Here is a 17,512-nt window from a genome sequence, read left to right as displayed (position 1 = left end):
TAAAGCCATATAGTTATTGTATTGGGATCACAGAGATGATTAAGCTCTATTTAATTCACCTTATAAACTTCTGGACTGATTTTTCCTAGCGACTGTGCGGAGGAAAAATGGTCTGCGTGCGCACTATTGCAGGAGAGGGATATTGAGAACGTGGAAAAAAATCGGCAGTCAACTTCCGGCCGATGAAGAGAGCAGATCACTTGTAGTGAGAAACGCCTCGTCACGGAGAATCATTGAGCAAAGATACATTATTAACAAGGCTTATGTCGATGCTGCCCTGGTTAGATTGAGTGTTTTTGAGTCACAAGCTGTCTCGAGAATGGAAGATCTGAACGCCCTTCGACCAACGAAAATGTGTCACGAATAAAAAACTTATCGAATGGTGATCGTAGGATGGTATCAAAATAATTATTGATAGCTTGAGCATACCTAAACCCAAGGTTCTGATATTGAAATTGTGGGGGAAAGCGATCTGCCAGGATCTTCTTGACCCCATCTGACTTATTTCCATTCCAGAGAATGAAATTGACGCTCAAGGAAAAGCATTACGGCTCGGTAGAGGCTGTCCAACAGGTCGTGAAGCAGGAGCTGAACAACTTTCCGGTCCAGACGTTCCTGGAGGCGTACGAAAACTGGAATACTCGTTGATAGCGGTGTGTAGATCTGGGAGGTTGCTACATCGTTAAATTCTAATAGTTTGTACAATTTTCATGAATAGATATTGAAAAAATGAGTCCTACTAGCTTCCGAACTGACCCTGCATGGAGAGAAACTGTCATTTGGAATAAATTCGATACTCAGTACTTAGTTTTGAACATTTTTACAAACATGGGGTTAAAATAATTCCACATTCCACATTTACCGGTTTGATGTGAAAATTTATTTTTGAAAAACTACCCCTAAAAAAGTCTAAATGATTGATATGTAGTGCTCATTTGGTAGACTCCTTTTTACTATCCATCTGCCTGGAAATGGAGCATCAAGATATTCAGGATCGGATCTTGCAAAATGGGAAGGTGTATAATTTCTTTGAAACTTGATATTCTGGATATGTGTGGGGTTAGGAAAAAGTCAATTATTATAATTGAAACATACGAAATTGTTGTATTCAAATCAGATGCGTCTGAGATCATAAATATAAGGAATAGGGTGAAATCGGAATTATATTTTTTGAAAAAAAAACTGTATTTCAGGTCTCATACATGTAAATGACTTCAAGGATATCTTCTATTACAAATTCGTCATATTAATGGGATTATAAATGTCGTTAATATCAAAATTATTGCTAGGGATGTAGGGAATTGAGAACTTGTCCACAACCAAAGATATGGTCTGAAACTATTTTCTTTAAAATCCGGTAACTAGGAAATTCAATCTCTCACTTTGATTAAAAATATTTCATCAAAGGTAAGAGATACATTAAAAGGTACAATTCAAACTTAATTTCCTCTTTGAAATAACATTGAGTTCGAAATACTTGTTTGACAATTTGAACGGTTATGAACGATTTTTCAGGATTGGAAAGCGTTTACCTGCAGCTGCCTTATTGATAATATAATTCATACATTCAGGCGCATATTTTGCGAAAAATCAATCGAGTCTTTTGCAGCCGCGCAAGACACCCCCTTCAGTAACAATTGTCCTTTGATAGTATTTCAATTCAGTCTTTTGAAACTAAATTGTTTTGGTTAAGCGATGCGATTTCAAAGAAATTCTCATTACTTTTCAACAGATTCTGACTGTTCAAATTATTCTAGCAATCAATGTTTTGGCGTATTTTAAATGAATTCTAAAACATGATTTGAATTTTTAGCACAAATCGGCATAACGAAAACTATTTCTATAGAAAAATATCATACAAGCAACAAATTCATGGGAAAATGGCTAGGATGTCGGATTTTTGTTGTTGTATTGATGATTTCTCAAATGAATGAATGATTTTTTGTTTGTTTTAACAAAAAATATAGGAAATATAGGGGGCGTATCATAAATGATGTCGGTTTCGCAATGTTTCGCAAGATCTTTGAGAACTTGGTTAAACAATTCCTTGAGCTTGGATGCAAAAAAATTTCGCAAGATCGGGCTTAAATGTTGTAGGAGATCAATACCACCATATTCTTTCGCAGTATGTGGTTGTGAAAGAACCCTGCTTTGGGTTAACTAAACCTGGATATTTCTCCTATAAAACCTCATACCTTCGCATCAGCTGTTCGCTATATACCTCGGCATTGATAGCTCGACCGTTTGGAACAATTTAGAAGTACAGTAAACCTTCATAATTCCACCAGACAAACAACGAAACTTAGCAATCAAATCAACTTCTGTTTGCGACAGACTCTGGCGATTGTCCTTTATCTAACAACTGATTTTCCATGCTTGGGTTGTTTGGATAATTTCATTCACCATCGCTAGTAATAAAGCGTTTAAAAAACGATCATATTTCGGCAGCGCAAGAAACTATTTGTGCTGGTACTAGATTAGTTGTTCTACTGCTTTCTTATCACCTCAATATCTCTGACCGTGAAAGATCTACACGCATCAAATCAAAGCGACTTAACTTCCCTTCAACTTTACATATTTTTCTTGCTGCTGTTTTAAGAGTACCGTGCCCTAAATAAACAAAGAGAATTATTAAAAAAAAAGTAAAGTTATTGCACTTTTCGTATACCGAAATAACTTATGAGGTGTGTAAATAGCTCCTTGCTCTGCCGAAATATGATCGTTTTTTGAACGCTTTATTACTAGCGATGGCGAATGAAATTATCTGAACAACCCAGTATGGAAAATTAGTTGTTAAATAAAGGATAATCGCCAGAATCTGTCGCAAAGAGAAACCGATTCGATTGCTAAGTTTCGTTGTGTGTTTGGTGGGATTATGAAGGTTCAATGTACTTCGAAATCGTTCCAAATGGTCGAGCTATCAATGCCGAGGTATATAGTGAACAGCTTATGCGAAGGTATGAGGTTTTATAGGAGAAATATTCAGGTTTAGTTAACCCAAAGCAGGGTTCTCTCACAATCACATACTGCGAAAGAATATGGTAGTATTGATCTCCTACAACATTCAAGCCCGATCTTGCACCGTTAGATTACTATTTATTCTAATCCAAAACGAAATTTCTGCGTAGGAAAATATTGAATCAAAAAGAGATGTTGTAAGTGTTTTTTGGCATCCAAGCTCAAAGAATTGTTTAACCAAGTTCTCAAAGATCTTGCGAAACATTGCGAAACCGACATCATTTATGATACGCCCCCTATATTTCCTATATTTTTTGTTAAAACAAACAAAAAATCATTCATTCATTTGAGAAATCATCAATACAACAACAAAAATCCGACATCCTACCCATTTTTCCCATGAATTTGTTTCTTGTATGATATTTTTTATAGAAATAGTTTTCGTTATGCCGAATCATGTTTTAAAATACGTCAAAACATTGATTGTTAGAATAATTTGAACTGTCTGAATCTGTTGAAAAGTAATGAGAATTTCTTTGAAATCGCATCGCTTAACCAAAAGAATTTAGTTTCAAAAGGCTGAATTGAAATACTATCAAACGAAACGTTTCTATGCATGTTTATATTTGATTGTCATTTGGCAGCCCATTGTGTACGTCAAGACAGTCAAAAATTATTGTGATATTTTCACTTTAAAATAGTTGTATATTAGACTTTTTTTGAAATTTGGGGTGAAATGGCTAGCCAAATACCAGAAGATTATATCCGATATTGTATGCTTTCAGAGTTTTGCAAGGATAGTAATGCAATAGTTGCGATATTCATCCAAATGCATCAAAAATTCGTGAAAGTTCAGATCTCTCTGACTCCTATCTATCAGGAAAACCAACACCATCAGACATCGATGTGCTAACAGCAGAAATGGAAATGTATCCATGGTATATAACCGAGGAGGTTTTCATAGCTCTGACCAATTTTGGTCGACCATCTAACAACGTTTTCAGAAGATTTGAATAATAAGTAAAGTAAGTTTTTGGGTAATCGATAATCTAACCGATCGATCACATTCAATGAAGTGCTACGAAGCAAAAAGCGCTTCTATTCTATTTGGTGGAGTATATTTAGAACGTTTAAGTCTGAAGTCCTAAAACCTAAACAACAGATCATTATTGTGAACAATTTGATCGAATGGATCTTCAATCGAAGGGTATCCGGTGATTGTCTGTAAGACGAACAAATTAATTAATTGGGGTCACCAAGTATGTTCTCCTGATATCTGACCCTTCGATTTCCATTTATTTCGATCTTTACATGATACAACTATGTGGAAGCTTTTCAAGATATTTTAGAAATTGGAGATTTGCACACTAGATGGCAAAACGTTGTTAATGACAGAGGTAATTATATTATTTATTGAAATTAAAACTTCATTCATTGTTTTGAATTTAAATTAATGAAGCTACATTACTTTCCGCTTCCCTTTTGTAACAATATAGTTAAAATATGGGCCAGGGTTTGATTTAAATAGTGAACATGTTTCTAGCACATAGTTACGTGAATAAACTATCGTATGTATGATAATTAAAATAGGAGATGATTAAATGGAATTAACAGTTAAATATTCAACAAAATACCACTTGAGAATTTATACCGTCTACCTCAAAGGAACAACTCGAAACACTAAATATTCCCATTACATATATGGTAAGCGGAGGGTTAGAGAAAAGAGGCAAACTACAAGAAATCTGTAAACTTGACTAAAACCCTAGATAATTCAATTGAATAGTTGCATCTACAGCAAACATTAATCTGGCTTGACCTAGAGATGGCGGTAGTTGCTTGAAAAATGCCACTGTATTAGAAAGTACACAATCTATACAGCATATGTTTCAAGTTTGAAGACGCCACGTTGTTTAGTATTTGTTTGGCAGCCGTTTTTTTGGAATGCGCGTGGGATAATTTTCATCGACTTGAAAAAGGAAAAACTATCAACGGCGAGTATTCTGTGAACTTATTGCAACGTTTGAGCCAAGAAATTAAACAAAAACGATCGCATTTGGCTAAGAAGGAAGGGTTATTAAATCAAGACAAAGCACCAGCCCACACATCCGTTATTGTAATGACCAAAATTAATGAATTAAAGTTTGAATTGCTACATCATGCCAGATTTAAACCCCTCGGAAAATTATCTGTTCCCAGACTTAAAAAAATGGCTCGGCAGCCAAAGATTTTCGAACAATGAAGAGGTGATGCCGGCTATTTTGAGAAGCTTGATGATTTTTTTTATGAAAAGCGTATCGAACTTATTGGACACCACTTGGAAAAGTGGTAACAGTTCCCTTTCCATTTTAACTAATCAACATTTTGATTAATTGTTTGTCGGGTATGATATAAGATTAAAAGTCAGTTTGAAAAGTGTTATATTATTTGAAACTAATTTATACCTAGAAACTCAAACACAATTGGCAACTTGTGAAACAAATAAAAAAATGACCCTCAACATCAAAAGTTCGAAACGTCTAATACCTTAAAATACGAGTCGTTATTTCAAAGAAAAAGAGAGTAAATACAAAGTTAAATGAAGGTCCTCTAAAAACTTCACTAACTAAATATTTCCTTTAGAAAATTGGAAAATTGACTTTTTCCTGACGTGTGATGACACATCAACAAAAAAAGTAAATAAATTTTTCACTTATTCATCAATTTCACAATAAAAATCAATAAAATAATTTTCTTACGAACTTGCCCACTGATATAGACCGAGAAGCCGGTCTTGTTCTAATATGTTAACGAAACTAAAGTTTGTTCAAGTAATCCATTCATTTTGAAGGAACCATTGATGACAATAATAATAAAAAAACTAATTTATACTTACTTCACTCTGATCATTTAAGAATGATAAAAACTCAGTGCATTGTGATAAGAGTTGTACCAAATAAGATGAAACACTCATTATATTTAATAAAGTTTGAAGTGCGATGGGGGAAGAATCGACTTACATACACGATATTAATTATATTTAAGATCCTGCACTAATTTTATGAAATATTAACAATATAAAACGAAAAATTAATGTACATATTTAAATTATAGATCTATTTACAACCCCCTTAGAAAGAAAAATACAATAGATATGATTCTTTAAATCAGAAATACAGGATTGTGTTATATCGTTTTAAATTCTCTCTATTTTCTATTCAATAATTTCAAGTGACAGTGCTTGAGAATATAATAAAATCATATCAGTATGGAAATTTGCTATAATATACTCAGATTTTTAGGTGAGTTGGTTTTCCCGGAAAATCTTCGAATGTCAAAATACCAAAGACATATGCTCAACAATTGTATTTTAAAAATTCAAGATTTGGCTATGAATTTATACATTTTCGATTCAGTTCTTTCAGTAATTGAATTGCTCTAATTTTTTTAATGTGTGTGTTGTTTTTGTGAAAGAATCTGTAGAGGAATTGTAGAATAATATCGAAGGAGGTTTACTAATCTAATTTTCTAATGACAAACAGGAAATTTTGTTCATATGAGTGTATGAGATGAAAAACTTATTTTGAATACCATCAACGGTATATTAATACTTGTACTTTACTTAGACGTAGTGGCATATCAAAATCATCTATACACCGACTTTTTTCCATTAAAAAAATTTAACAACAGTTACTAAAAGAGCAAATTGTCAAATTTTATAATGTTTAAATCGATAGCTAACTCTTGACTTTTTTGTAACTTCATTCAACTTCAAAATGACAAAGTTTTATAAAGAGTAAAAAAAATTTGAATTAAATTTTCCATGGTATGAAACTGACAGAGAGGAAACAGTGAAATTTTGAGTTTAAGTCGCTTAAGTTACTCCTTATCAACCACCAAGAATGTTTCATCATCTTCTATTTACCATTGCTTAATGCCCTTAACAATCTTAGAGTACCAAATTTGATATGTTCAAGTTAGAGTGGTGGTAAAGAAAATGATTTGTTTTTCGAAATTTTTGGGTCCTTCTTTGAGGCCCTATAACCTCTTAATGATGTAAAGATATCAAGTACACTCCAATGTTAGCCATACAGACAGTAAATAGATTTAAAGAAAAATTGCATCCCTATAAAATGACACCTACTTAGGAGTCGAAGGAAGACGATTTTGATAGGATTTGTTGGATGAAAATTATAAGATGTTATGATGTCTGAAATTACAGCTAATAGTTAATGGAAAATCCTCAGAGAAGAATACACGTAATACCCTTAAAAGGTTAATGTTTGAGCAGTAATCATTGGAAACCATAATAATTGTTCGCTTTTTTATTGAGGATAATTTGAATGGAGCTACTACAAAATTATGTCATCCCAAATTTGGAAAATTTATATCCTAATCAAGGAAACACCTAGTTCTATCTAATGCGATGGGGTTTCAGCAGGATTTAGCACAAAGACAATAACAACGAAATGTCCGACAGTATGTCAATGGTGTATTTCCCAATCGGTGGATACGAAGGTGAAATCTATATAATAAGCAGCACAATCACCTGATTTTACATTATTAGAAGTCTTTTTATGTCGATATGTGAAGGATATCTTAAATAAAGTTATAAGAATTAGTTTTTACAGATTACTGCCAAAATGTTCGCGGCTAACATTTTGAACGTCTACTTCATAGATATACATAGTTTTTTTTATTGTTTTAGATTTTATTATATTTTGCATTACATTTTAGTTTTTAATTTTATTGTGAAGAATTTCTGTAATCATTCGTGAATAGAGAAAAGAGAGAACGGTATATCACAAGCCTATACCTACAATTCGAGGAATTTGAGGTTGTACTTCGTGAAGTTTCACGTCAATTTATAATACGGTATTTTTCATTAATATATATGGTTACCGAAATAATACATTTATTTTTACACACTGTAGTGTCTAACCAGTCCCCGTTCGAAGTGTTTTTCATCTTTTGCAACCTTTTTTAAAGAACAAAAAATGGTTGGTTAGTCAATTGTCCTTACGATGTTGAGTTTCAAGATTGTTTGCACACCGTTTATTTAAAGAAAAAATTTTGCATAAGATTAGTGAGGGTCATTTTCATATTAATGATTCAAGCGTTTTAAAACCGAGTAAAAATATTTGGACCACGGCATTCATTTTCAAAGTCATTTGACTGTGAAAACCACTGCAGCTTATCATATAATTATTAGTAAGGGTCGTTATACAGGATGATATATTAAAGATTTTTTTCAACGTAACATGCATGAATCATTACTATTGGATCTATTTTACATAAAAATTTTAGATCCGCACTATTTTAGTGGGATGAATTATGAAGGATTCGTATCTGATTTTAAAACTGATCTATGCGCCTTATTTCTGAGTTAGAGGACGTAATAATATAAATGCTAACCAATAAGTTACAATTAAATATTTTTATATGATTTTAATATATCACCCTATATGTTAACAGAACTAAATTTTCGATGTATTTCGCCGATATTCACTAGTACGCACACTGTTTTACATCCCCACTAAGCAGGATATATCAGTCTTTCTGCTAAAAACTTTACAAAGGTCGGGTATAGTTATGGGGATTGGAAGCATTTGGGGAACTGTAATTAGCACGAAAGCGGGAAATATTCGATCGGATGATTGTAACTCACACAAGCTTACTCGATATGCATGTACCTATCAATACATCGACAAATTTTTTGCTTCTCGATAAATCTAACAATGCCAACTGTTATTCTGTTGATGTTATCTCAGCTGTCCCTCGGATGAAAAATTACGCTGAATCAATTCGGGTACGGTTCGGATACAGTTATTTCAAAATATTTGTTTTGATTTAAAAAAAAATCCTGTCGTTGATTTCTTTTTTACGAAAAATTATACCTAAGTTGTCGAAAGCAGGCTCATTTGACAAGAGATTAGAAAATTATTAAAAAAATTGATTTGAATGACATTATACAACGTTCCCAGTAACGTATTTCTTTATTTATAACAACAAAATCATTAATATTCTGTAGATTCTTTTATAATTTAATAAAGCGATGTTTTCTAAGTCAAAAAATTCCCATTTTATAGTCAAGACCATCTATAATTTGTGTTATCAAATGAATAAGTTTACATGAGACTGGTTTATGATGAATATGAAAGAACTGCTCGATCAGCGACCCGTTTATACCGACAACGTCTTCCTCGAAGACATCAGGCTTCCTCTGTTGGACAAAACAAGACTGCTCGTCCACCATCAGCGGTACAATCCGCCATGAAACCTGAATTAGACTCGTGAGCAAAAAAATCAACTCGGATGACACCCCCACAATCGCAAGTTACTGGTAAAAAAATTGAAGAGGAAATTATATGTTTCTTAGTAAAATAGTTGATGTTTCTTGATGAAGTTGATGTTTCTTGATCTCACAGTTCAAAAATATGTTATGATTGCTAACCTCCCTTTTTATGCTTGTTTACAATTGTGCTAACTAGAGGTAACTATCCCTTATAAAAGGTTATCTATCTGACCAACCAATATCGGTTAGCCATCAATATTTAACCAATACACATCTCCGTTGACAACAAACAAGAATGGACATTAGAAGTGATAAAGCTGCTCAAGTGGTCACCCTATAGCGACAAGGCCAGATTACCGTCGTTACCAAGAGACTGCTAACATGGTTCCGGAGGTACACATCGAGAGAGATGACCGATTCATTATCCGGGCCCTCACTGATGTTAGTCCAACAAGAGCACAGGGAAACGCGAGGAGTCGTTAAGAGTGATTGGACAGACAGAAGAAGAGTTATGGCAGCTAATCTTGAGCCAAAAAGGTCAGCTACTGGCCCAAAAAGTGGACGAGTATACAGAGGACCTAGAGAAAGATTGGCACAGAGTTGCATTTAAGAAAACGTGGCTTTTGAAGAAGGCTCCTGGCTGGTTTAAGCGAGCATTCTAACGGAATCAAAAACCGAGTTTCTTTTTATTTAAACTAGCAGCAGTGCTGGAGGATTAATGCGAACAGATACATAGAAGAAGTTTCATCATTTCTCAGTGATATATTTACTGAATATTCTGGCAAAGTTTAATTATATGGGCATGGATGATTTCCAACAAGTTTGACTTTGATATCGTTATATATAAATTATGTTCTACTCATTTTAGACAAAGTATGGATTTGATTTGGTTACTTTCGAATCCAATATTTTTGATTGATCAAAACCTAAAAATAAAATTATCGGTCAATAAAACTGGGCGGTACTTTCATGGGGGTAGATTAGTTTGGAAACAACTTCTACCATCGGTTCGATTGGTATTTATTGACTCATAGCTTCATTCTACACCACAGGAATATTTTTTGATATTATCTCAAAAAGTTGTTTTATCAAACATAATCTGTGGATTTGGATGATCTTCAAGACAGCTGGTCTGTTTTTAACACTTTTTGCATCGATTCTGCAGGGTATAATTTTAAAAATTGTTTGTTTTTGAACTTCCAATAAGATGAAATGCAGTTTTAATTGATAATATACAGAGGGGTGTAATTTGCAAAGTGAAGACTATTTATCTAATCGTTTCTAAATGTTAAATGCATTTTTTTCATTTCTCTTCTCAAATGGATGCCTGTATACGATATCTTGGGCAGCATGAATTAAAGAAAATTATTCAAAATATAAATTTCTTGATAATTTTGAGTAATTTTTGACAGATTCTGATAGTTATTCTACAACAAGAGCTGGTAAATGAGTTTCTTCGGTTTTTATAGTAAATAAGAAAACAAAATGTGTGTTGATTAGAAGGAATATTTTTTAAAGAAGAATTTTCAAACAAATTATCTAGTAAGACATGTGCGGATTATATTGATGGATGTAAAGTCAATAGCAGAGAAACTGTGGCACTGTGCTCCATGCAAAATAGTAAATCTAATGATACAGTCACATGGTTCCCTGAATGTTAATGTGTAGGGAGAAAACTGGTTACATTATTCTTACAGATTTGGACATGTTTTAACTAAATTAATTATAATTAATATAAAATTATTATCAAACTATTAGCTTTCAAAAATCTTAAGGCAGAACTATAAGCAATAGCATTTACATTTGGCTTGAATTGTTATTTTAAATGATTTTCAAATTGAAAACATTTAAAAATAAGTTGATACAATTTTCTAAATACTATGAGAGATATTAAGAAATTTGAACGAACATAATATTAAGTTGAAAACAACGTTTAATTGGTTATTTCATAGTTTGAATTTTGAAAAAATCGAATTTAATTTCTTAAATTCTGATAACCAATAACTGTATATATTACCATATGAGAATTTATTGATAATTCTTTTTATTTCCGGAATCGTGAGTATTTTCCGGGCCAGGTTCATTATCTTTCTCTAATAAGATTGCTTGTCGATTTGAAATTGGAAAATAGGAAAGTCTTTTAATGACCAATTATCCCTCGAACGATTTCATCGATTGGGGAATATCTGCAGATTGGATTTTTGTATTACTCATATTTTCTTTTTTCATTTAGAATGTTACACAGCGAGAAGTTTTCATTTATACTATCAGGTGATGCTGCGAATAGATTCAACATTAAACATATAAAAAGTGGCGATTATTATATAATCGACAAAAGAGGAAATGTTTAAATCGATATATTTCATACAAAGTATGGAATACTTTGGTTTTTATGAATTCCAGCTGAAATTCTGGTAATTTTTACATTGTTGTCAGATCTTTATAACTGCAAATGAAATCTGGATCCACCAGTATACTTCGAAATCGAAAAAACAGTCAAACAGGGGATTGCAAAAGGTGAACCTACTCCGAAAAAAGCAGACGGTTTTATTGGTCGGAAAAGTGATGACGACTGTTTATTGATATAGTCACTACCTTCTAATCAATGATAAGAAAGTGTTATATATCACTGTTTAATAAAAAAAATCAACAAATTACAAAAGGGCTATCGCAGTTTGAAAAAAATCCAACCCTCGTATTATTTGAACTTAAGCTGTTGTAACTCTGAAACCATAAAGTTTTATGTTGTTAAAATGGAGTAATTCTTTTGAAAAAGTTATGGTTTGTATGAAGTATTCCATATTTAAAACTTAGAATGTTGTGGGAAATCCAATTCAAAATGGTATAATAAGTTACAAAATAAAGAAAAATAATATAAATCTAATAATAGTATCTATTCATAGCAGGAAATCTTGTAGCACAAGATTTTTCAATGTGGAAAAGTGAACAGGTGTTCTCTTTCTCAACTCAAGTAGAAAGAGCCAAATAAAAAGACAATAGCATAGTGACGAGGGTTGTTCATGCATTTACAGGAAGATCAATAATGCAAAGGGAAATTACTGAAGAAAATTCCAATAAAACACATTAGGATATTTCCTTATAAACAAAAATCATGAATAGACACTAGGATACAGACAACACCCAAATATATTGCAGTATTCATCGGATTTTGAAGAAATAAGATCTGTCAATGTGTTTCTTCAGCCCCTCTTATTTTGAAGTAGGAATTATACAATGTGAGGAACATCATTAGAATGAGTATTCAAACATAACGATTTTCTTCGTAACTCACACCGACCTTTGAAAAAATCTTAATTAAGTGCAACACTCAACGCGTATGGTTCGCTAATGAGTCGTTTTTTCTGTCACAGCTAAAGTAAATATATATATATATATATTCATTTATCTTCATATCCTCTTGGTAATTAGAAACATTTTGAAAGCTTTTGCTTTGATTAATAATTAGTTTTAGAGTTTTGTTTCTCACTTATTGGATTAGCCCATTCCGTATGGATTAATGAAAACTTGCGAAAATTTTCCCCTTTGGTAACTAGCTATATTCATTAATCAAATAAACAGTCTGAAATGTGTTTAGCCCATTAGAAATTCGGAAACCTAATTTGTTTTATCATTTCGAAGCAAACATCGTGAATATACTTAAGCTTATGTTGCGACAAATCATAGTATTTCTTGTTTCCATTAAAATAAATCGACTCAAGCGACACCCCTGCCATCACGAGTCACTAACAAAAAAACTGAACATGAAATTGTATATTTCTTAGTGAAATTTTAAAGCTAATGGTATCAGCTTCAAAATACTCTTATAAAAGGTTATCTACCTGGCCCACCTTTATCAGTTAAACATCAAACGTCAACCGATTCATATCAGTGTTAACAATAAACAAGAATTTCACCTGAAAATGGATACAGTAAGTGATAAAGCTGCTCAAGCGGTCACCCTATTGCGACAATGGTCGCAATAGTGGAGCACGAGGAGTGACTGTGAGGGGCTGGACAGTCAGAAGAAGACTTAAGACAGCTAACCTTGAGTCAAAAAGGCCAGCTACTGGCCCCAAATTAACTCAAGCCCACCGAGCAGCTCCCGTCTACGATTTGCGAGAGAACATGTTAATTGGATTAACGAACAATGGGGCTCCGATATTTTCTCAGATGAAAGCAGAGTATACCTGCAAACTAGCGATAGAAGATAATGAGTCTACAGAAGACCACCTGGAGAAAGATTGCATGAAAGAAAACGTTGTTTTTGGAGGAGGTTTCTGGATGGTTGGGGTGGGCATTTAAGTTTTTATTGAAATTGATGGTGGAGCGAGGAGATTAACGGTAAACGGATACATAGAAGAAATTTAACCATAGTAAAAAGTATCAAATTGATAAAGAAGACATTGCTCGAGAAGAAAACTATTATGACGCTGATGCTATAGAAGTTAAGGACTGATTGTATCACATTTTGATGAATACTACACAATTTGGCCAAAAAACTTAATTTTTTTGTAGACCAAAAATTTATTGATCGATGTAGTAGGAATAAATATATATTTATGGGAGATTTTGGGCTAGCGATTAAATTGAATGTTGAAATGAGTGTTTTTAGAAATGCCTTTACCCAATTCCTAGAAAAACTATGATAAAATGAAGAGAAAAAAATTTTTCATTTGTTCAAACTTGGATGGAAATAGCTGGAATTGAATCCAGCATATATAAACTCTCTCAGTCCTAGATCATTCTTAGGGGCCATCCATAAAGTACGTCACACGTTAATGGGGTGGGAGGGTATCACCGAAGTGTGACATCGTGTGACAAGGGGCATGGGAGTGTCAATAGTTTTATGACGTCACATATTAAAATTTAAAATACTAAAACGCAAAGTTTGGATGTGATTGAAAATTTAAAAAATTTTATGAAATGTTGGACTTTATGTTGATTTTATTAGATTATTATTTAATAAAAATAAGTAAAAAATGAAAATAGCTGTTTTCTCTCGATTATTTTTAGATACATACATAAATTTAAAAAATGTGTGACGTCACATCAGGAGGGGGGGGGGGGTTATAAAATGTGACAACCTGTGACAAGGACGGGGGGAGGGGTTTAAAAGAGATACTTTCGCGTAAGAATTGTTTTACAGGATAATAGTAGAAATTCGAACAACTATTTAAAGTAATTTTCTACGATCTAAAACGCCATAACTTCCAATGCTTCATAAAAAATTAGAAAATATATTATCGTATAATCTATTTGAGTACATTATGCAGTGGTGGATTTACCAGCAATATTTACAATATTCTGTTTAGAAACGGTTTTCAAGAAAGAATTTTTGTTTTTCATACTTGGTAACGCCTCTCCACACTAATGTTCATACTTTACCAAGTATAATTATCACCAAAAGGTCTAAATATAAAAGAAAATGTAGTAAATATAGTGTGATTACTGTTAACAGGAAAGTACACTTAATCAGTAGCATGGTTTGAAACTATTTCCCGATATAGCTGTCCAAAATTATTTATTTAGGTTGGGATCTTGTACACTGATGATCCTGGCCAGGATATTTAGGTTACTAATATGAAAATATTCTCTATAAATTACTAGCTACAAAATTTTCCAATCCGTCTACTATAGTTTATATTTCGACAATAAGTTTTTGTTATATGTGAAGTAATAAAAAAAAAGTGGAGCGAAATAAATTACAAATTTACATTGTTTTGTTTCCAATATTTTTTTCATATCTGTAAGAAATTGTAAAACAGATTTTCATTTCAATTACAACTAACATCGTTGAAACATCATTGATTTAGTTCAATCAGTTCAAATTATAATAGCCAATTTTACAAAATTTCAATGAATTTGCTCAACGATTACGTTATATTTCTTATTCATTTGAAGAAATTGAGTGAAAAACTTGTAAATTTGGCTTCAATACACTTTAAAGTTGTATTATGGAAAATAAAAAGTTTTTAATTGCTGCCGAATTCATGTTTATGATACATTTTCGTTTTAAGAACAGAAAGCAAAGATTCTAAGGTAATGTATTAATGACTTTGGATTATTTTAATTTAAGTAGTATTTGCCATGTAAAAATAAATATCGATGTTTGTTAAACATTGTTATATAGAAAAGGATAAAACTCATCAGATATATATATATATATATATATATATATATATATATATATATATATATATATATTTATTAAAAAATTTTTCAGTAAGAAACGTGATAATTTCAAGGACATTATGAATATAAAATTGATTAGATTTTTATGAATATTTTATAATCATTCTTTATTGAAAATAGAGACCGGAGAGATAAATACAGGAAACGAAAAATTTAATGTATAATAAAAATCTCTTTGTAGCCCTTTCTAATTAATTTGAAAACGGAATACTCAACGAATAACCCCAAATCGCTCCAACAAGTTTTTTATATTCGCATAACTTAATGTATTTTTTGCTATCACGTGGATTGTTAATGCTGTTAAATAATCTCATCGATGATTTTTTCATCTATTTTCCAAATATTGACATGTTTGCCCCATGTATACAACATCAACTATTTCTCAAATTATATCTCAGGTTTCAGAAATATTTTGATATTGTATTATGTCATTTATTCTAATTTATTAGGAGACTTTGATAGATGTTGAGGTAGTCCTTGTACGTATTGTGGGGAAAGATGTTTTTCATTATGATTAATTTAATTACAATATATGTTTATTGATAATTATATTTAAAATCAGGATTTTATAGTCGTGTAGTCATCAAGCTAATGATAATGAATATTTTGAGGTACATTGGAATGAGTTGAAGGATTTCAAATCTCAAAGGTTTCTAATAAAAGGATAATCTTTCGGCAGAGAAAATATCTGTTTATATACGCTCATCAACTTTGTTTTCCCTTATTTCAAAACAAAGATAAAATGATTGAGTAAAGCAATTTTACTCTTCATAGAACCCATACACCATCTGTATTTTTCTTTGTGTAACCAAAACAGCAAAGCTTGATTTTTGCCACTAGATGATATGGAAGTTACATAAGGGATCCGATTATTTCACAATCCACTGATGAAACGAACGTTTTAACAGCAGGGGTTTCTAATAAGGATAATTAGCATGATGTAAAGTATGGATAACATATTATTAATATGTTAATATCGTTTAAAATCAAAACTTTAAAGAGCCTGTTAAAAAAATGCCGTCCAAGTTTCAGAACTTACATGCAAATTCTTTTCTTTATACAGTAATAAAGATGATAGGGGTTGGATAATTTACTCAATCAACTGGAATGTAATCAACTTTTTCGGGGCTTTTACTAATCCGTGTTTCATTATATTTCGATATTGGAATAACCCCAGCCTTTATAAAGGGTATGTTGCGTCTACTTTGTCCAGTATTCCTACTTATAAGTTCAGTAACGAAGTAAACAAGAACAGGAACCGGGATAATTAGAAAAAAACATTATATCGCTCCCGCCTCACAAAGTTAAATGAAAAATGCGAAAGAAAATGTAGTCAATACCTAGTTCGCAAGACATTTTTCATTTTAAAAACAAACAGTAATGTAAAATTGAGTTCTTGCACTTAATCCTACAAAACGAGGAATATGACGAGAAAAATAAGTATAGCTGGACTACGAGAGAACCTCGAAATATGAAATAAGTCTCTAAGCTTCAAATTATTTTTAGATGTTTATCATTGCTACGTGATTTTATTTATGCTCTAATTTTATACGAAACAGAGAAAATGAAAAATGCAGATTGCCAACATTGGCCTAAGCTTAGTCTGAAGGTTGAAGATACAAACAGTTTTAAATTTATGAATACACTGAACGAGTTGAGTTACGAACATCAATAGCACTTGACACTAGAAGGCAACGATCCAATATTTGGCGAATGCGCAATACTTTGAGTTGTTTATATGTACTAAAACTATTTATAATTATCCAAGATTTGTGTTCAAAAATATACAAGTAGATTCATTCAAATATAGATAGTTGCTAGAAATACGTCTCATAAATAATGTCGATTTTCGATGTTCTGTTTGTTTATTTAATAATCATACAGAAAGAAAGTTTTAATGTTTGAAATATTGCTCATCGTATTTCAAGGTTTTTAAACTCAACGTTCAGGAAGTTCTCTGAGACCTTGGTAGAACGATTATTTGGGCTTAACAACAAAAAAATTACGCACTGCGTTTTCAACGTCTCCTTTCGATTCAAATTTTACCCACGCGGATCTAAATAAATAATAATCTGATGATGCAAGGTC

The 17,512-nt window shown here is 32.1% G+C and overlaps 1 protein-coding gene across 5 annotated transcripts in view; it reads right to left on the bottom strand.

Annotated features, from left to right (window-relative positions):
- Positions 1 to 17,512, bottom strand: part of LOC130450759 (neuronal acetylcholine receptor subunit alpha-7) — a 178,581-nt gene that overhangs the window by 32,972 nt on the left and 128,097 nt on the right. The window lies entirely within an intron of this gene.

The sequence above is a fragment of the Diorhabda sublineata genome, chromosome X, assembly GCF_026230105.1.
Source record: "Diorhabda sublineata isolate icDioSubl1.1 chromosome X, icDioSubl1.1, whole genome shotgun sequence".
NCBI classification, from domain to species: Eukaryota; Metazoa; Arthropoda; class Insecta; order Coleoptera; family Chrysomelidae; genus Diorhabda; species Diorhabda sublineata.
Note: the sequence above shows the minus strand (reverse complement) of the source record. Positions and strands in the feature narration are given on the sequence as shown.